Source organism: Podarcis pityusensis (genome assembly GCF_964106645.2).
Source record: "Podarcis pityusensis genome assembly, chromosome: 15".
Taxonomy (NCBI): Eukaryota; Metazoa; Chordata; class Lepidosauria; order Squamata; family Lacertidae; genus Podarcis; species Podarcis pityusensis.
In genome coordinates this window covers 40,777,197-40,797,846 of record NC_138040.1, presented here as the reverse complement: position 1 = coordinate 40,797,846, position 20,650 = coordinate 40,777,197, and the positions used below count along the sequence as shown (strand labels likewise).

The 20,650-nt window shown below is 47.0% G+C and overlaps 2 protein-coding genes and 1 long non-coding RNA gene across 3 annotated transcripts in view; 2 read left to right on the top strand and 1 right to left on the bottom strand.

The window, feature by feature from the left end:
* The window catches only part of LOC308463820 (uncharacterized protein), a 174,406-nt gene that overhangs the window by 10,473 nt on the left and 143,283 nt on the right, over nt 1-20,650 (bottom strand). The window lies entirely within an intron of this gene.
* LOC308463797 (claudin-34-like) overlaps nt 1-20,650 on the top strand; it is a 156,248-nt gene that overhangs the window by 123,335 nt on the left and 12,263 nt on the right. The window lies entirely within an intron of this gene.
* LOC308463921 lies at nt 1,284-13,521 on the top strand. The gene is made up of 3 exons (XR_013979826.1): nt 1,284-1,319; nt 10,414-10,505; nt 13,363-13,521. It is a non-coding gene; the product is annotated as an uncharacterized lncRNA (long non-coding RNA).

The following is a 20,650-nucleotide window of genomic DNA, read 5'->3' as shown; positions in this document are numbered from 1 at the left end:
GCACCTTGCAGCATCCACAATGTGTCTCTTTGTTGTTCACTCTCAATAGCAGAGATCTGAGCCTTGGACTTGGAATGTCAACATACAAAGGATAACAAGAGCTCTGCTGGATCAGACCAAGGTCTATTTGTCTAGCATTCTATTTCCATCAGTGTTCAGGCGGATGCCTCTAGAAAACCCAGGAATAGTGCATGAAGGCATTTCATTAGACAATGTGATTTTGCCCTGTGCTTTTATTGAATGTGTTCTGTGCTCAAGTGTTCCCTGACAAAATGCACTGGTTTTGATGCTGTAGTAAATTTTACCCAACACGTTCATGCTATAAGGCACACTATTGTTACTGGTGGGCAGGACCCAAAGGCAAAAGTGAGCAGAGCAACAAACGTAAATTTCACCATTCTATCCCGGAAAGCAAGAGCTTTATCAGAGGACACATTCCAGCCAGGCAAGAAACATTCCAGGAGGGTGCAAAGCAGTGTATGGGAGGGTATGGCCTGGGTGTGTGACCCAGGAAGGGTGGGGCTGAGGGAGAGTGCTGAGGGCCATTTCAGAGAGGCGTGGAGATTTGCTTTGTCCCCTGAGACCTCCCTCCTTATTTTGATGCTGAAGAACTGGCCACATAAGTCATGACACATTAGTATTTGGTGAGTCAAATTTCCCTCTTCATTGTTGTGGGACCATCACACCCCCTTTAAAAGTGGAGAGGGAAATTCAGCACATTATTATCACAATCACCATCATCGTCTTCTAAGAATTTGAGGGGGAGGGGAGTTGAATTAACTTTCTAAATCTACTTTCTGGCTGAGGTGGTCAAACATAGGGCCTCTATTTTTTTTACACTTAAAAAAACCACCCACTTTAGTGGTTGTGAATCACGGCCAACAAGACTGAGTTTCTTCCGGCTACACTCCTTTTCCTGTGCCAGTCAAATTCCCATGGAAATGATGGCTGGCAGCGTGGTTTCCATGGTGATCTGGCTCAGGAAGTAGAGCACAGCCGGAAGGAAATCAGAATGTTTTGGGGTTGTGGAAACTGAGGTATAAAGAATAAATATATAAAAATGCTCAGAAACTGTCTCTGTTTCTTGCACAGTAGCAAAGTTAGATGGTGTGATTTGTTTCTTCGATGCATTTTTATAATGTTTTTATATGTTAGAAGATCTCTAAGGGTTAAAGTCAAAGAGTTCAAGAGAAGCAGAGAAGGGGGTGCTGGATACTGAGTCCCCCATGCCGCTTCCTTTGGAAAAGGGGCGTGGTTTAAGCAGCCCAGCCACCCGCCCCTTCCCATTGTGCCCCGCCCCTTTCCCTGCAAGGGTTCAGGTGAGTGCAAAACGCCTTGGGGCGCAGTAAGCTTGGGGGGGGGGCTGGGGGAGGATGCAATGTGAAATATACTCAGAGTCGCAAAGTGATTTCATGCTCTTTATTCAGCTCATAGTGGTGAGGAGGAATGAATAATTGTCCCCTCACAGTATCTGCTTTATATACATTATTTACACAATGGGCTGCACATGATTGGCTAATTCTGGAATTCTACTGTAAGCCAATCAGGTTGTGGATTCACTTCTATCTGGAGCAGGATTGGGTGGTTCCTGCCAACCAATCATACTGCTGCATTGTTCTAGGACCAATCAGACTGCTGCATTCTGAATCCTATTGTTCTAGGACCAATCAGACTGCTGCCTTTTGGATCCTATTGTTCTAGGACCAATCAGACTGCTACAGTTTGGATCCTATTCAACTCAGTACATAACACCCCTCCCCTCTAAGTTCCAGTCCTGCCCGGGAGGTCGCATTCATAGTCCTCAAGGTATGCCGGCGGCCTACGTGTGCGTTGTGGCCTGGGGTGTTCCCTGGTCCGGGCTCCGGGTTCTGGCTCGTGTTCCAAGGATGCTGGCTGTGATGCGGCTGTTTGGTCTGGTGCAACCGGCTCGCTCAGTCGTGGTTCTGGTTCCGGTGTCCTTTCGGCCTCACGGGTCCTCTCTGTATTTACTGATTCTGCCTCTCCTGCTGGCCCCTCCTGCTCTATGGGCCTCACTGCCCCGCTGTTCCCTTGGGACTCCTCTGACCTGTCCTCCTCCTGGTTTTCTCCCGGGAATCGTCGCCGTATCTGGTCGCAGTGGCGGCGCCAGCATTGCCCCCCATCCGTTAGCACCTCGTACGACACGGGGCCAGTGACCCTGGTGATTGTGGCGGGTACCCATGCTGGGCCTGCCCCAAAATTCTTTGCGTACACTGGGTCCTGGGCCTCGAAGGTCCGGGGGTTCCTGCCTTCCCCCACCACTACCTCATCCTGAGCTCTATCGGGGTGAAGGCGGTCCAATCTGATTGCAAGGCGCCGACCCATTAGTAGTTCAGCGGGGCTCCGGCCAGTCGTTGAGCTGGGGGTGCTGTGCTGTGCTAGAAGGAATGTGGCAAGGCGGTACTCCCAGTCCCCTTGCGTCATGCGGCGAAGGGTGTCCTTGGTGGTCCGCACCATGCGTTCTGCTTGGCCATTGGTGGCAGGGTGGAACGGCGCCGAACGGATGTGGCGGATGGCGTTCTGCGCTGTGAAGGTTTGGAATTCTCCTGACGTAAATGCAGTCCCGTTGTCTGAGACGAGAGTGTCAGGGAGCCCGTGGGTTGCAAACAGCCTGCGTAGTACCCGGATGGCTGCGGACGTGGAAGTGGACGGTACCAGTGCGACTTCCAGCCATTTGGTGTAGGAGTCCACCACTATGAAGAATGTTTTCCCCTGAAAGGGGCCAGCGAAATCCACATGCAGGCGTGACCATGGTGCTCGGGCGGACTCCCAGGACTGGACTGGGGCCCTTGGGGGATCTGGGCGGGATTCTTGGCAGGCCTGGCAGTGTTTGACCCAGGCCTCTATCTCTCCATCGATCCCCGGCCACCACACATAACTCCTGGCAAGGGCCTTCATTCTTACTACCCCTGGATGTGTCTCGTGTAGGGCTGTGAGGACCCTTTTGCAGAGGGGCTGGGGAACAACGACTCTGCTTCCCCATAACAGGCACCCCTTGTGGGCCGACAGTTCATGTTTGCGGGTTGTGTAGCCGGCGAATTCTGGCCCGGGGCTGCTGCTGGGCCATCCCCTCCACACCCAGTCCAGGACCCGGGAGATGACCCTATCTTTCTTGGAATGGTGTGCAACTTCTTGTGCCTGAATGGGGCGGTCGGGAAGCAGCTCCAGGCTCATAACCTCTTGTGCAGGTGCTGGGTCAGGGCCTGTTTCCGGTAGTGGTAGCCTGCTGAGGGCGTCCGCATGGCCCATCGCCTTCCCAGGTCGGTGAATCAGTGCATACTGGTAGCTGGCAAGGAAAATTGACCACCTGAGGACGCGAGGAGACAGCACTTGGGGGGTCTGCTTTTCGGGGGCAAACAAGCCAAGCAACGGCTTGTGGTCAGTCACCACGGTGAAGGGCCGCCCGTACAAGAAATCATGGAATTTTTTTACTCCCTTTACGATTGCCAGACCCTCCTTGTCGATTTGCGAGTAGTTCCGCTCGGTTGTGTTGAGTGTCTGGGAAAAGTACGCCACCGGTACCTCTCTTCCATCCGGGAGTTGGTGCCCCAGGACAGCTCCAATGCCATAGGGTGAGGCGTCGCATGCTAGCACCACCGGCAGCCTCTCGTCGAAGTGTGCCAAGACCGAGTTTGAGACAAGCAAGTCCTTGACTGCCTGGAATGCGGCCTCCTGGCGCTGGCCCCACACCCAAGGGGCCCGCTTGTCCAGGAGTCTGTGTAGGGGCTCCGCTACCGCCGCCTTGTGGGGAAGGAAGGAATGGTAAAAGTTCAATAGTCCCAAGAAGGCCTGAAGTTCAGTCTTGCTCTTGGGCGCTGGGGCATCACAAATGGCCCGTACCTTGTCCCCAGTCGGGTGGACCCCTTCTGCGTCCACCATAAATCCCAGAAAGTCCACCTGAGGCACTCCTAGTAGACATTTTTTCCGCTTCACCTTGAGACCCGCCGTCTGGAAACGGTGCAGAACGGTGCGGAGGCGGTCCTCAAACTCCTCTGGTGTGGGGCCGGCAATCAACACATCATCGAAGAAGGGGGTGACGCCAGGAATCCCTTTAAGGAGAGAGTCCATTATATTCTGGAATATGCCTGGTGCCACGCTGACACCGAATTGCAGTCGCTTTACCCTGAACGCTCCTCTGTGCGTCACAATCGTCTGTGCCTCTGCTGTGGCCTCATCTACTGGCAGCTGTTGATATGCTTGGGCCAAGTCCAGCTTGCCAAAAATTTTCGACCCAGCCAGGGTGGCAAGGACATGGCTGACCACTGGCACTGGGTATGCGTGGGCCGTGAGGGCCTTGTTTATGGTACATTTGTAGTCTGCGCAGATGCGGACCGAACCATTAGGCTTGACGGGTGTGACGATTGGGGTTTCCCAGGGAGCATTAGGCACCGGCTCCAGCACTCCTTGCTCTACGAGTCGGTCCAATTCCTCGTCTATGCGGGGTTTCAAGGCGAACGGGACCCGGCGGGCCTTGAGCCTGACCGGTCGTACTGCGGGGTCAAGCTGTAGCGCAATGGGGGGGCCCGTATACTGTCCCAATTTCCCATCGAAAACCCCTGGAAATTCCTTGCATATGGCGTCCACGTCCACTTGTAAGCTAGTGTGGTTCACCCCGGTGACAGCTAGCCCCAGTGGTCCAAACCATGCCAATCCCAGTAAGCTAATGTAGGGGCCCTTGACCACAAGCAAGTCCAGTTGCCGCGTCCGCCCTCGGTATTGCACCCTGAAGGTCCCCACCCCCATTGTGGGGACCTTACGTTTCTGGAAGTCCCGGAGGGTGAATGGGGCCGGCCTGAGTTTGGGACCCCCAGTGGGACACAGTTTCCTTAAGGTCCTTGCCGAGATTATGGATAGAGTTGAACCCGTGTCAAGCTCCATGCGGCATGGGGCCCCCTCTATCTGTACCTCTACATAAATTTTCTCTACGTTGGGGTGGGGCAACTGGTATACCTGGAAGTCCGTGAGCTCCGTCGAGTTGCCTTGGTGCGTTGGGCCCCGGGACCTGGGGCTCTTGGATTGGTCATCTGATGCCTGGTGTCGGGTGGGCCGAGCCCGACACACCCGGGCGATGTGTCCCGATTTTCTGCACTGCCTGCACTCTGCGTTGCGGAAACGGCAGGTCCTCCTCTCGTGACTCTCCCCGCAGCTTGCGCAGTTCCCTCCTTCTCGTCGAGGCAGCTGTGGTCTGTGCGCTGCTTGAGTGCGCTGCTGTACTCGGTGCACCTCCTCCCTGTCGGATCCTGAGTCGTCGGTGAGGTCTTCATGGTGGACCCTCGGTTGGGATGGCAGGCTCGGCCGTGCCTCTTGGGTCGACCTCTCGGCAGCTTCTGTTGCCAGGGCCTCCTTCAGAGCGACCTGGAACGTTAGGTCCTTCTTAGCGTAGAGGTGTCGTTGCAGCTTCTCATCCTTCAGGCCACCGACGAGGCGGTCACGAAGCATGTTCTCCAGCTCTGAGAAGTTGCAGAACCGGGCGGCTTGGCGGAGAGAGGTCACAAACCCAGTTATGGTTTCCCCAGGGGCTTGCCGCTTTGCGTAGAAGGCATTTCGACGAGCCACCACTGAGGGCTGCGGCGAAAAGTGCCCCTTCAGCTGTTCCATTATTGTTTTGTATGGAACAGTAGCGACGTCTTCAGGCGCAAGGAGAGCCCGGGCGATTTCAAACGTCTCCTCTCCGCAGACGCTGAAGAATATCGCCCTCTTCTTGGCGTCTTCTTCGTCGGTGACCCCTTTGGCTTCTAGGAGGAAGGTGAAACGGGAGGCGTACGCTTCCCAGTCTCCAGATGCTGGGTTGAATGGCGAGAAGCTGCTGTTGGCTGCCATTCTGAGTTCCATGTGCCCCGGAGCTGAAGCCTGGATACACGGTGCGAGGCAGCGGTGCGGCAGTTGGCGGTGCTGCGGTGCTGTGTGTGGCAGTCAGCTCAGCGGGATCCCACCTTCGTCGCCAGTGAAATATACTCAGAGTCGCAAAGTGATTTCATGCTCTTTATTCAGCTCATAGTGGTGAGGAGGAATGAATAATTGTCCCCTCACAGTATCTGCTTTATATACATTATTTACACAATGGGCTGCACATGATTGGCTAATTCTGGAATTCTACTGTAAGCCAATCAGGTTGTGGATTCACTTCTATCTGGAGCAGGATTGGGTGGTTCCTGCCAACCAATCATACTGCTGCATTGTTCTAGGACCAATCAGACTGCTGCATTCTGAATCCTATTGTTCTAGGACCAATCAGACTGCTGCCTTTTGGATCCTATTGTTCTAGGACCAATCAGACTGCTACAGTTTGGATCCTATTCAACTCAGTACATAACACAATGCCAGTGGGATGATGGAGGGGGAGATAGCAGGCAGGGAAGCTGCTGGGCAGGTGGGGGAGGGAGAGAGACCCCCCCCCAAAATGAAGGGAGGTGGGGGTGCAACTGAGGTCCCCCCCCCACATTTCGAGTATTCCGAATAGCAATCTGGATACTATAAACACATGCAGAAATACAAACGTTTCCTAAATTTCAGCTGAGTTTCCTGCATTCCAGGGGGTTGGACAACCTATTTCTTAATGGGTTTAATTGGGTTTGGTGCTTTCTCTCTGCATGTCATTCCTTGAACAGCTTCCTGTGCAAAGATAAGGCTTGCTTTCATCGCTCTGTTCATTTGTACATTTGACTAGTGTTATGTGGAGGGAAATGCAGCCCCTGGGCTGAAAAATGTCCCCCTCCTGTGTTTGAAATTCTAGAATAAGAAACTGCCTCTTTCCCCTGCCATGTCTGTTTGTGACATCACAGGAGACCATGCATAGACAGGGCTGGGGAAACTAGGCCTCAAGGGGGCATTTATTAAAAAAGAAATGATGACTGAGGAGCCCCCTCCTTGTGACACGTGTCACCCTCAGAAACCCTCCTTGGCACCCACCAAGGCCCCCTGACCCTCCCATTTTAAAAAAGTTTTCTCAAAATCTGTTAGTTTTTACAGTGCTGCAAGACCGTTTGTTTTGGCAGTTGAGGGATTGGTATTATTTATTTATTTTGGCCTTTGTGAGAGATAAATAAACTGGTTCCTTTGACTTAAGGTCTCTGAATCCTTTTAAATAAAGTGATCTGGACAAAATGGGTGAATTAGGAAACATTTTTATTATACACACTTGCAAGTGGGGTGACCCAAGATCAGGCACATCATCTTCAGGAAAAACACATCTTATAAAGTCACCTGTCCAGCCGCAAGTCCCTCCTTCCATGCCCACAAGAAGGGGCGTGCCAGTTTACAGAAGTATCACGTCCGCCTCCTTAACATTTTACCATCCCACTTCCCATGTTAATCACAATACAATACAATACAATACAATACAATACAATACAATACAATACAATACAATACAAATACCTTTATTGGCATTTCAAGTTAAGGCATTTCAAAATGGCATGAGATGCAAAGTCTTTCTTCTTCCTGTTTCCTGTTTCCGAGAGATTTGAATGGGGAAATCCTTTCGATTCCTCAATCATATGAGGCAGTGGGGTGAGGGAGGACAGGGCCACATCCACACAATTTAAAGCGCTATGAAGCCGCTTTAAACACTCATGGCTTCTTCCCCCAAAGAATCTGGGAGCTATAGTTTGAAAAGGGTGGTGAGAGTTGTTAGGAGACCCCCCCGTTCCCCTCCCAGTGCTACAATTCCCAGGGTTCCCTGCCAAGAAGGGAACCCTACCCCTACCCCTACTGCTAACCCTTAACCCTTAACTAGAGCTACAATTCCCAGAGTTCCCTGCCAAGAAGGGAACCCTATCCCTACCTCTAACTCTAACACTAACCCTACACCTTAACCCTTAACCCGAGCTACAATTCCCAGAGTTCCCTGACAAGAAGGGAACCCTAACCCTACCCCAACTCAACCCTACTCCTATCCTACTCCTAACCCTAACCCTACTCCTAACCCTAAGCCTAACCCGCCTAACAACTCTCCGTCCCCTTAACCACCTACAGTTCCCAGAATCCCAGAGGGGAAGCCATTACTGTTCAAAGCGTCTTGATAGCACTTCCAATGGACAGTGCGCCTAATGTGGCCTAATGTTGCCTCCCTCTTTTTCTTCTCTCTCCCCACTGCCCCATCACTTGCAATGCAGCAGATGTCCGTCTGCAGTCTCCCTTCAAACCTCCTTCTCTCAGGTACGCCCACGGCCTTGTCCATTGCTCACTGCCAGTATTTCACATTCATTTCTCCGATGTAAATAGGGATGTCCTACTTCCGGAGGTGGCGCCAACGGCAATGGCGGAATCCCTCTAACCCAGAGGGAGATCGCTCCACAGAAATCGGGTCTAAAACCGCTTCGGCGCAGCGGGGACCCTTCAAACCACAGGCGGGTGAAGCCTGTGACCCTGGGACTCGGCGGGCACTGTTTGCGCCCCCCCCGGTCTGCAAAGGAACCCGGCAACGGGCTCCGGAACAGAGCGGGGAAGTGAAGGCGCTGTGCTGTGAGTCGTCTGCTTCTTTTGTGGAGTGAAGCCGCGTAGCTGTTGCCGGAGAGCGCTGCCTTTTTTCCTGGACAATTCGGACTTTAAAACAAATATCCGTGAGTACCCAGAATTTGGACAAATTGGGATACTAAAGGAAGATTAGTGAAAAGGGCAGAATTGGACTATAAAAAAAAGAAAGAAAAATTGATTGAATTTGGTACGGAGCGGTAAGGGCTAAACAGGAAGTCACCCTTCCGTTCTTTTGTAAATATAACAAAGCAAAGTCAAATTGTACTAGAGCTTTGAAAATTGCTCTCAAAAGAGTGGAATCCAACATTTTAAATTGGGAATATTTTTTTTGGACTATTTGAAGCAGTAAAAGGAAGTTATTTTCGTCCTGATCCTGGAGCGGGGAAGTCAGGACTGACGTGAACAAATCAAGGTATCTGTGTGTGTCAGATGGTTAAAAGAAGAGAATTTTTGTGACTCTATTGTTCCCTTTCGCATTTTAAACGAATATATAAGGATAAAGGATTTTAAGTAACATGGAAATGTATCAGAAACAAATATAAGTCTTCCCCTTAGGGGGAGCTTTAGAAACTGTAACTAAATGCCAAGGACTTGACAGTTGTTACAAAGAACCGTGGGAGAGTGCAACAATGTTTTCAGAAGCTGTGGTTTGCCTGCTCAAAGAAACAAATATTCTACTGGAAGAACTACATGATAAGGTGAACCAGATGGCCAAGTCGACTGGAAATCTCGGACTGGCAGTGGAAGGCGTTGATCAAACTGTGGGAATAGATGTGGAGTCTATCCAGGATTTAAACCAGGAGTGTGTTTTGACAGAACAGGGGTTTGTGGCATTAAATCAGGAGTGTGGCCTGACAGAACAGTCTCAACAGGAGCTTGATCCTTCGGACTTGATAATGGAATTTGGGAAAAATCAGATATGGGAAGGGAAAGTTCGGTGTGGTTTGGAAATGGGGGGCTGGATTGACCCCCCTATGTTGGGATATTTGGACTTTTTAAATTCAGTAACAGGCTGCGATATGTTTGGAAATGTGGGGGTCCACAAATTCGGGGGGCCCTTGAAGTATGCTCTTAAATACTACATGGAATGCAGCGATGAACAGGGAAAAGGATCTGATCTGATGAGAAGGGTTAAAAGCACTATTAAGTTGGAGCTACTACGAGCAAGTGACTACAGCCACAAATATGAAGAAAAGCTGCGGAAGGGCCATGGAAGTGACTTGAGGGCCTCGGACATAAGGTCACCGGGTTAGTTTGATGAATAAGGACTGACAAATCCCGAAACCAGGAGGAAGGGACGTTGGATTAAGATTGGACTTGATTATATGCTTCTTTCTCTTTTTTCGTTTTTTTTGTTTGTTTGTTTTTCTTAATTAATAGAATGTTTTATAAAGCTGATGAATGATAGAATGAGAGAAAAATGAATGATAGGAAAATGTTGGAAGAATTTACCTGGCTTTAGCAAAAATGTATAAAGAATTATGAAAGAACATTAGGAATATAAGAAGTGGGTAAAGTCAAGATCTAAGTTTTAAAATTTTAAAGTTTATTTTATAATAGAAGGATCATGAAAGAACATTATGCATATAAGAAGTTGGTATAATTAAGATTTAAATTTTAAATTGTAAGGTCTATTATATAATAGAAAAATGGAAAGGATTTGCTGGGATAATTAATAACTAGAATACAAAGGAAGGGAGGGGGAGGAGGTCTAATGTTTTTTCTTCTCTATTATTATTTTTCTTCTGTATTTCTTACTTTTTCATATTTTTATTTTTTTACTTTTGTATCTTTTTCTTATTGTGTGTAAGTTTTTGCATTTCCTATTTTTTGTTTTTGTGTAATTTTTGTATTTTTTTTTTGTTTTCTTTTGAAATCTCAATAAATATTATTTAAAAAAAAAAAAAAAAAAGTAAATAGGGATGTCCTGCAGTTCTCTTCATGACTTTGAAGGCTGGACTTGGGGAAAACCTCACCGACTCCGGACATCCCTGCAAGGCAAAGGCAAGCAGGTGAGTGGGATGGCCCCCATCCGACAGCGTCCTCCCAAACTCCTCCTCTGTTTGGCTGCCTGTTAACAAACAAGGCTTCCAAACCACTTTGCATCCATCTCAGCCAGCGTAGCCTCACGGCATCAACTAGCCTGCATGCAAACTCTTCCGACAACCATCCACCAGCTGCAGCCTCGCCAGGTCCATTGCCAGACATCAACCAGCTTCAGAGCTGAATATCCGTCGCCTTCAGGTAGCGATCCCACCAGCAAGTCAACTTTGTACTTGCCTTCTCCTTGCTCCACAGCATCCAAGCACCGGGTGATTGCCTCCTTCCACTTGCCAGCTTGCCACCACGGGGCAGGAGACCACCAGGGCTGAGTGCCACCGAGCTGCCCCTTTCTCTCTGGGGAGGGCAACTGCTGAGGCTTGCACCTTGGCCCACATTTATACCAGCTCAGCTGCCAAATGTTTTTGTGACATTATAGTCAACCCACAGACAATGGCAGCAGCTGGGGAGGCATCATCACCCCCCCCCCAGCCCTCACAATAGTGAGTGCAGCTCAGCAGCCAAAACATACCCACACCCCAAGTTGTGCCAATGTGTGTGAAGGCCACACTGGAAACCCAAGGGGGCAGGAGGGGGACATTTTTCAGTCCAGTGGTTGCATTTCCCCCCACACAACACTAGTCAAATGCACAAATGAACAGAGCAATGAAAGCAAGCCTTATCTTTGTTCAGGAAGCTGTTCAAGGAATGACATGCAGAGATAAAGTTAGCATCTCAGGAAAAAAGCACTTTTTCATCAATCAACCAATCATTTATTGTATTTGACTGAAAGCCATTACAAATCCTGTTACAAAAGCACCAAACCCAATGACCCAAACTACAGCTCCCAGATTCTTTGGAGGAAGAAGCCAGGTGGATGCCATGTGAACTCAGCGATGTGTCAAGTGATGGCTACATACTACCTCCAGGTTCAAAGGTGGCATATTTCTGTCTATCAGTTCCTGAAAATCACGAGGGCTGTTGTGGTCAGATTCTGCTTGCAGTTTTTGCACAGGCTTCTGTGAGAATGAGATGCTGAACTTGGGACACTGGCCTGATCCAGGCAACTTTCTTATGTTACAAAGGAAGACTTCCAAGAGAATACTTTTAATCTCGCACTCCAAGAAATGCTGCAAGTTTCAGAAAGTCACATAATGCACTCCAAAATCAGAAATTTTGAAACCATTCCAGCACTGTGGCATTTTGCTTTTTCTCCGCATCTCTTATCTGAACTATGTTCTGGCAGTTTCTTTGAGTATCTTTTTTCCAATTTATTTTTATTTGGTAACCATTTCTCCCTTTCTGAGGAAGGAACAAAAACTTTCCAAGTTCTCAGTGTCCCTGACTTAAGAGTCTGACTCCTCAGCCCTGCCTACCAAGCGCTCACTGGCTGGTGTGCCTTTGAAGGTGACTCAGAAACTACAACTAATCCAGAATGCGGCAGCTGGAGGGGTGACTGGGAGTGGCCACTGGGACCATATAGCACCAGTCCTAAAGGCTCCCAGTATGTTGCCAAGCACAATTCAAAGTGTTGGTGCTGACCTTTAAAGCCCTAACAGCCTCGGTCCTTATACCTGAAGGAGCATCTCCACCCCCATCGTTCAGCGCTGAACGTCCAGCGCCGAGGGCCTTCTGGCGGTTCCCTCATTGCGCGAAGTGAGGTTACAGGGAACCAGACAGAGGGCCTTCTCGGTAGTGGCACCCACCCTGTGGAACACCCTCCCACCAGATGTGAAGGAAATAAGCAGCTATCCTATCTTTAAAAGACATCTGAAGGCAGCCCTCTTTAGGGAAGTTTTTAATATTTAATGCTGTACTGTTTTTAACATTTGATTGGGAGCCGCCCAGACTGGCTGGGGAAACTCAGCCAGATGGGTGGGGTATAAATAAATTATTATTATTATTATTATTATTATTATTAAAAACAAAACAGTATTTAGGCAAAATTATTTATTCAACGGCACATGCACTCCACTAGCCATTTACAAACCCTTCAGGAATGCATGGTTTACATTTGGTATCTGTATACCAGTTTTATTTTGGTTTTCTTAAGCATAAAGGGGTGAATGCATACAAAATAAATAATTGCATAGCATATATAAAATCCATTGTATAAATAATAATAGTGCACACCACTTTTTCCAGTCACATATAAATATTTCAATGGACTTATTTTTAACCTAAAACATGAGGGTATGTTTGAATATACAAATATGCCTGAAGGAGTGTCTCCACTCCCATTGTTCAGCCCAGATGCTGAGGTCCAGCTCTGAGGGCCTACTGGCAGTTCCCTCCCTGCGAGAAGTGAGGTTACAGGGAACCAGGCAGAGGGCCTTCTCGGTAGTGGCGTCCTACCTGTGGATGTCAAGGAGATAAAGAACTACAGAACTTTTAGAAGATACCCGAAGGCAGCCTGTAGCAGGAAGTTTTTTTTTATGTTTGACATTATTTTTTATAGTTTGATGGAAGCCTCCCAAAGTAGCTGGGGATAAGTAATAAAATATTATTATTATTTATTTAACTAAGAGAAAAGTTATGAACTAAGCACACGAACAAAATGTAGTGTGTGCACCATTTCATGTTTTACTTGAAAATCTTAGGTCACTGTTAACTGATAGGCAGGGCCTTGGGGGGGGGGGAAATTCCCCCTTGAATCTGACTTATGACTTCAGCACTGCCACTACAGAGTGACAGTGTCATCATAATTTCACCATGGCAACCAGCTGCTTCATTTCCACTTATTTGAAAGGCAGGTCAGTGAGTATTTATTTTATTTTATTTATTTATTTTTGTATATAATATTTATTAAGTTTTCCATTTTTGTCCCAGGCAGGCAGAGAAACGTTACAAGAGGCAGACAGCAAGGAGTACATCTTTGTAAGAAGAAAAACATACACTAGAGAGAATGAATGAATGAATGAATAAATAAATAAATAAAGTTACGTTTTCATTCCAGGGTTGGAGAAATAAAGCCCAACTTGCAATAAATTTGTCTGCTTGACTACTACTTGCTATCAGATATTTGCGATCAGATTTTTCTCAACCAGTCTGTTATGGCTGGAGGATTTTTATTCTCCATTGTTGTTGTTTTGTTAATTCTCTTTCATTAATTTTCCTTCACAGTTTAACTCTTTGGTTCATGAGTGAGGGGCACTCTCCGTCAGTTCCCCCCTCTCTTAACAATCCCACTCCTGAGGTATCCCAATTGGTATAACAGACCCAGGGGATCACCTCACCCCTTGTTACTGGTTTGGGAGTTGTCTTCTCTTGGAAGAACTCTCCCCTCCTGGCTAGTATGAGACCCAGGGAGTCTGTCTTCCCACAGCTCCTACCTCTCCCGGCTCAGACTCAGCCCTCCAGGAAAGTCCTGTCTGTATACCTTCCCCAGACCCTCAACCCTCAAGTCTTAATACCTAAGCTATGAGGCTCCTTCCTATAGCTATATTCTCCTCAGAACGGATGTTCCACTCAAATTCTAAACAACTCTCTCAGACAAACACTGAGGTCCAGCGCCGAGGGCCTTCTGTCGGTTCCCTCCCTGCGAGGTTACAAGGAACCAGGCAGAGGGCCTTCTTGGTAGTGGCACCCGCCCAGTGGAACGCCCTCCCATCAGATGTCAAAGGAAAAAATTACACTCGTACCTCGGGTTACAGGCGCTTCAGGTTGCGTTTTTTCAGGTTACGGACTGCCAAAACCTGGAAGTATCGGAATGGGTTACTTCCGGGTTTCGGTGGTCGCGCATGCGCAGAAGCGCTAAATCGCATCCCGCACAGATCACGTTTGCAACCCGAGCGTCCACTGTACCAGACTTTTAGGAGACATCTGAAGGCAGTCCTGTTTAGGGAAGCTTTTAATATCTGAAGGACTATTGTGTTTTAATATTTTGTTGGAAGCCGCCCAGAGTGGCTGGGGAAACCCAGCCAGATGGGCAGGGTATAAATTATTATTATTATTATTATTATCATCCTACTTCCTGTCTCCTATCTCAAATCAAGCCCTATCCCTTAACCTGAATCCTGTCTAACATCTCAAATCAAGCCCTATCCAACTCTCTCCCTTTTATTCTCCCTCCCAAATTGCTGCTCCTCCGTCCTCTGTGGGTAGCTGACTTTGTAGCCACTCTGCTGAAATTTTTGCAGGACTGCCTCACCAGACTCCAGTCTGGCTCTGCTATCCGTCACAGCAGCAAATCCCAGCCTTGAGGGCTCACTACTTTTTGGGCTGGACACATAGCTCTCAACTTTTTCCTTTTTTTTTGCGAGGAATCCCATTCGGAATAAGGGAATTTCCCTTAAAAAAAGGGAAACGTTGACAGCTATGGCTGGACAACTTTCAACAGGAAAGTGGACTAGCAAAAAGAGTTTTAAAACCCTTCCCAGCCCTGCGGGCCCAGTCACAACTGGGGAAAGAGTACATGAGGCTGCTGTGAGATTTTAAAGCCAGAGGAGAATAATAAAAAATGATAAAGAAAAAAAAATGCAATACTCCCAAACACAATTTCAAAGATATGGGTAACATTACATCTAGTTTGAGACTTGTTTTTGTTGCTCTAGAGGGTGTTAGTCAGATCAGCTGCTAATTGAGATGCATTAGATGCTCTTTTAATATTACCCTGCTGTGCTGGAAGCACTGATCCACAAGTAGTTTCTATGGGGTTAGGAAGTTGTACCTAAAATGGCCCATCTAAGTTGGGCTAAATGTGAATTTTCCCTTCACAGAACAGGAACTTTGCTGTGAGCAGCAGTGGGGTGCTGATTGTGTGGGAAGGATGCATGCAATGAAATGTTCTCCCAGCTGGTGGGATTTCCTTACAGATCATCAATTCCCGTGCAGTTAGAAGGGCAACTTCTTCGCTAGAACGTTCTGTTAGATGGGCTGAATGCAATCCCCATCGGGTTTGTCGGAGGCAGGGCCTATCGGAGGTGGGCAAGGAGGGTCATTTGTCCCCTGACCTCAACTTTAGACACTTTGGGAAAAGAGGCGTTTGAGAAGTTTCACAATTTTTTTCCTCCTAACATATTGGACTGAACTATGACAATCTCACAGCACAGAACTGCAAATTTAAGCAAGTGAAAATTGTGATTTGGTAAAGGTAGTGCAGTGAGTGACTACTATAGCCTCGGAACACAATCAGCAATGAGGGAATTTTGATAAACCTAGGTAGGTAGGAAGGCAGCAATTAAAGAATGATAATACCCTGGGTGCTGAAGTATAAATGAAAAGGATTGATTGAGAGAGAATACAGTTGTAGATAAAATGTAAAACCTAACACTATGTCCACAATTGGGAAGAGGTGGCACTACCTAAGTAACTATTCTAACTGCAGACTAATAGTATAAGTAATTAAGACAAAGACAAGTGACTTCAAACTTTATTTGCTGTTAACAAAAATAATCTAGGGACTTAAAACTCGAGGGGGGGGGGAGACGACGACAAAAACCTAATCAATCTTTCTAGCTTTAACTGTATGATGTCTGATGGTGAGGAATTATTTCTTCATTCTCAGCTGACAAGCAAACTGCTACAAATGAGACATGTTTCACAGGCTCTTCACAATACTTCAAGATGACACTACTCTCCTTGGAATCAGATACACAAAATAAATGGATCTACAGCACTGTTTGAAATGAAAGGCATTGCTGGGGACTTTACTTACATGTAGTTCAAGCAGTGCTATTTTTTCTAGAAAAAGAGGTGCCAGAACTCACCATGAACGCCTCCCACATTCTCTTAGAATGGCAATGGCACCCACCTGAGAGGTGTGGGAATCCACCTGACAGGTGCCGGAACTGAGTTCTGGCAAGTTCTGGCTGGGAAAAAAGCCCTGTGTTCAAGCATCCAAATTCACAACAACTTCACCAAGAATGCAATGAACTCACATGCTATTTTGGGGGTTTTTATTTTTTTTAAAAATCATATATTGTGCTTCCAGTTGGCAAATGATAATCAAAATTCACCAGTTATTTCATGTTTTCACAAGTTGGCCACCAACTTGAACACCTTTAAAAGGGGATTAGACTAATTCATGAAGGATGAGGCTATCAATGATCATGATGGCTGTAGTACATCCAAGCTATACCACCTGCAAGCAGGAAGGCACTTCAGTGGATGCTCAGGTTGTGAACGTGATCCGTGCAGGAGGCACGCTCGCAACCCACAGCATTCGCAATCCGCAGCGCCGCATCTGGTACTTCCGGGTTTGGCATGGTGCGCAACCCGAAAACGTGCAACCTGAAGCATCTGTAACCTGAGGCATGACTGTATTGCACGCAGGTTGTGCTTGTGTGCTTCCCATATGCATCTGAGTTGGCAATTCTGAGAACACAGTGCTAGGCTAGTCAGGTTTTTGGTCAGACCTATCTGGGCTATTCTAGTGCTCTTATACTCATCCCTCTCAGTGATAACTAGAAACTTCTTTCTGGAAAAGAAAAGAGGAGAGGAGAGAAGCAGCTTATCAGATACATTTGCCTGAGCACTAAAATCTCTGTCCTCATGGGAGCTGCTCTAGTTCAGTGTTGGTACCTATAGAGAGCCAAATTCTCAGCGACTCAGATTTATGAAAATTAACTGAGACCTTTTATACATAGAGCTGACAGTAGGGCTGTGTACACAGGCACCCAACTTAATGACATGCCCTCAGATGACTAGCACCAGTCCTGACACAATCTGGGCCAGATCCAGGTTTCAAACTGACTTAGAGAACTTGCACATCCCTATATGTTCAATCCCTTCTCATCACCAACTAGTTGCTTCTAGTTCTCACCCCTCATATGCTTCTGTGACCACCTCCCTTTTTTGTAACTCTTGATTGCTGTGGGTAAACTGTCATGAGGCAAACTGGGTCTGCCACAGCCCACTCTGGGTAAATTCTGGACTGACCTGAATGAGTTTGGTATCTGGGATTTGCCTAAAGCTGGTGCACAATACTACTGAATAGTATGTGTTAAAAGTCTGCTTATGGCTCCATTTCACATTTCATATCTTGTGTGGGTGTGTCTGATGGTCTCATTGAATACCTATATAGCTGAGCCAGGAACTAGGAGCTGAGTCATGAAACACAGAAACACACTAGAACAGGAGTGGATGGAATGCATCTTGAAGCTCTGGAATGCCTCTTGCTTGCCTGGATATAAGACAGAGAAGGACATGAGTGTGTGTGTGAAAACTTCTTGTTGTTTAGTCATTTAGTCGTGTCCGACTCTTCGTGACCCCATGGACCAGAGCACGCCAGGCACTCCTGTCTTCCACTGCCTCCCGCAGTTTGGTCAAACTCAAGCTGGTAGCTTCGCAAACACTATCCGACCATCTCGTCCTCTGTCGTCCCCTTCTCCTTGTGCCCTCCATCTTTCCCAGCATCAGGGTCTTTTCCAGGGAGTCTTCTCTTCTCAGGAGGTGGCCAAAGTATTGGAGCCTCAACTTCACGATCTGTCCTTCCAGTGAGCACTCAGGGCTGATTTCCTTAAGAATTGATAGGTTTGATCTTATTGCAGTCTATGGGATTCTCAAGAGTCTCCTCCAGCACCATAATTCAAAAGCATCAGTTCTTCAGCGATCAGCCTTCTTTATGGTCCAGCTTTCACTTCCATACATCACTACTGGGAAAACCATAGCTTTTACTATACGGAATTAGAGGACTTGTTATATGTGAAAACTAGCCAACTGCAAAAAGCTAACATGTGCATCTATTGATCTGCCCATCACTTGCATGTAGTCCCTGGAAGGATGTCCACAAGGGAACGGGGTCTTCAGTCTGAAAAAGGTTCCAATTCCTACATTAGAACAAGGAAGACAGGCATGCTTTGAACACATGAGAAATACAGTACATGGCTTCCTCAGACAGGCTGTTTGCATACTGAAACTTCAACAGACAAGACCAAAAATTGCATAATTCCTTTGTTTCCAAGGCTTGAGTGTTTCCCTGACCTGTGTCCTGACCTGTATTGCAATTTGGTTGAGTCTTAAAAAACAGCATTTGGGAACTTCTGCATTTTTTTATCAGAGCTGTCATTAATGCCCAAAACATGGAGTGTGTGTGTTTGTGTGTTTGGTGTGTGTGTGTGTGTAATTTTTTGCACAATAGAATGTGCAAATGTCAAGCTGAGAACTGAACCCCACAAAAATATGGCCCAAATCTACTTGGAAGTGTTAACGACTTATTTTAGGACTCCAGAAAAAGCTCTAAACCTCCCCTGTCTGAATCTGTATGTCTCCCACACAGGCATGAGTGTAGCCAAGGGTTGAGTTGGAGCTGCCCCCCAGATCAAGTAAAACAACAGAAATACTTAAGGAACTGACCAATCACTTCAATTCTGCCCCCTAACAAAAGTCCTGCCCCCCAAGTCCTGACCCCCTAACAAAAATCCTGGTTACACCCATGCACACAGGGAATATATCCAGGGACTATGATAAGGCTCTTTTTCTTAAGGCATAAGAAATGCTTCCAGATCTATGGCTGAAAGGCACTTGAGAAATGCAAAGCAGGGACATTTAGCATTTCTTTTCCTGTATTCTTTGCATGAGAGTGACAAGAAAAATGGTAACATCAAGGATGTAAAATGTGAGATGGCTGAAAGGCATGAGTCATACTGCAGTTACATCTTGCTTTGTGTTTGATAAACCTCTGTGTTTATCAAAAGCAAAAAGGGCACCATTTGCAGCCATTCCACTTGCACTGAATAAACAAAGCTTTCACTTTGAAACAATTCTCTCTCTTGCTCCTTAAAAAAAAAAAAAAAAAGGCCAGTACAGTAGAGAGAATAAGCAAACCCTTGTGGGCATTTGAAGTCAAACCATGGTTTTGTGAACAAAAAAAAGTAACCCTCAGATACCAAAGTTCAATGATACAGGAGTAGATCCTAATGCAATAGCAGTTGAATAGTACTGGGAGAAAGATAAGAAAGGGGACCAATAAGCAGAAGAGAAGAAATAGATTAATTCCATGGATGGATACTAGAATGCCGGGCCAGTCCCAGTATTAGGCAGAATGAGACAGCCTTCTCAAGAGTAAATGACTGGTGGGCGCAGGAGCAAGGGATGGTGGCAAGGCATTGGCGAGCAGAGCTGTGCTTATACCTAGACAATTTGTTTTTTAAGGTGTCCAGCAATATAAACAGCAAAGAAATAAATGAAAGGGGGTGTCATTTTGTCCTTTGCCTCAGCCCATGAAATGTCTTGATGGATGTCAATCTCATGCATTTCAGCTGGACTTAGTCCAAATTAGGTGCCTGAAATTGTAATCCTATCCACAATTTCCTGGGAATATGATTACATCTGAGCAAAAATGCATAGCATTGCACTACACATGTCAGGGAAATACGTACTCCATGAGGAAACCAGCACTACACAAGAACATCAGAAGTGCCCTGCTGGATCAAAACAAGGGGCTATCTAATATTGCATCCTGTTTGAAACATAGGCCAGCTGGGAAGACCATGGCATTGGATTAAAACAACCACCTTCCCTCTGACTACCATAGCAACTGGTGATCAGAGGAGTGATGCTTTTGAAACTTGAGATTAGATGCCAAGGCTCCAGACCATGAATTCTTGGAGGCAGATTATTCCAAAGATGGCATCCCTGAGGAGGAGATGTATCCACCCCATTACAACTTTATGTAGAGCTGTAGCCATCTTCTCCCCTGAACACAAAGGAAACACCTTTGCTGCCAGACTTTGATTATTGGTCTACAAACTCCTCAAAGGATCAGGAGCCCCCTCAGCTTGAAACACTGAGGCCCAGAAGAAGCCAATGGCTGCAGAAGAAGTCCTTTAACTGCCCAGATGCAGAATTCAGGAGATGAAGCTTCCAGTCAATGAATGCCTAGCCCAGGCTATAAAGATCTTCCAGTTGCTCTGGGGTGCCACTGAAACCCTATATTCTGCCTCAACTGCAGGATCATGAATTGTGGTACTGAAATCCATACCTAGGTCCCTATCTAACTAGCTGATTCTGTCTGCCTTTCTTTTCTGACCGCCAGGAACTACTGACCTCCCCTGTGCGTCGCCATCACCTCCCTGTGGTGGATCAGGATACTATAATGTCCAGTGTTGCTCTGATCCAAGTACAAGAGCATTCTCTTCCAAGAAGCATTTTAACCCTCAGAAAACTTTTTTTTTTA